Source organism: Microtus pennsylvanicus, chromosome 3 (genome assembly GCF_037038515.1).
Source record: "Microtus pennsylvanicus isolate mMicPen1 chromosome 3, mMicPen1.hap1, whole genome shotgun sequence".
NCBI lineage: Eukaryota > Metazoa > Chordata > Mammalia > Rodentia > Cricetidae > Microtus > Microtus pennsylvanicus.
The window spans coordinates 81,960,534-81,961,578 of record NC_134581.1 but is presented as its reverse complement, the minus strand read 5'-3'; the positions used below and the strand labels follow the sequence as shown (position 1 = coordinate 81,961,578).

Here is a 1,045-nt window from a genome sequence, read left to right as displayed (position 1 = left end):
TCAGAGCCTATCCCAAAAGTATGATGATCGCTGTAATTAAATGAATGCAGCAGAATCATAGAAGACAACCCCTGCAGAGATATAGGAGCTGCAGGTACTGAAGGCTTTGGACCTGCCTTCTGCGGAGCAAATTCAGAGGACCCTAGCAATAATGAACGTATAATAATAATTATTATCAGTTTGGGGAGAAAGACATTCAATGTACCAAAAAATAGAATCAACAATTCATCAATATAGGTATTAGAGCATGCAAGCTTCAAGACAGGAAAAAGTTCCCAGAAATAGTGGTTGATCACATCTAATTTGCAGAACCAAATCCTAGTCATGAAGCCTATATAAACAGATGCACAGAACAGACTAAATATATATACTCCTGAAATCAAGGAACTATAAATCTGATAGGACATGGTTACACTAAAATGCAATGGGTAGTAGATAGCAACATAGCAGTCATATGCCATTGCAGCTATTGTGTAACACTCCACAATGCCAAAAAATGATGAAGAAATAGAGATGAGTCATGCATCCAGGATAAGAGATGAGGTTTTTCTCTGTCACAAAGCTCACCAGCATTTTAGGGTTTACAGTGGCCTGAAAGAAATCAATGAAGAGAATGCTGTACATGGGTTTGTGCAGGTGGGAACTGAACCCAATCAGTATGATCATACCTAGATTCCCTGCTACAGTCACCACATAGATTCTAATAAAGAGAACGAAGAGGGGTATCTGGAGGTCTGGCTTCTCGGGGAGCCCAGCCAAATAGAATTCCACCACTGGTACATGGTATCTTACTACCATGTTCTTCATTCAGATCCTGAAGGAGTAAAAACATCCCACACTAGCTCAGAATTGAGAAATAGATGGTTATTTATTTAGGGGTAGACACACAAATTAGAATCCTCGCTGAGAAGTGAGAAATAGATGGTTATTTATTTAGGGGTAGACTCACAAATTAGAATCCTCGGCTTGAATGGAGATCAGAAACCGAAATCCACAACCAGAACAGAGAAGCCGGAAAGAGGCCAGACTCAAGCTCTACATCAGC

General features: G+C 40.1%; 1 pseudogene; it reads right to left on the bottom strand.

Annotated features, from left to right (window-relative positions):
• LOC142846795 (olfactory receptor 8G18-like) lies at nucleotides 1-798 on the bottom strand (annotated as a pseudogene).
• Between the last annotated feature and the right edge of the window lie 247 nt (nucleotides 799-1,045).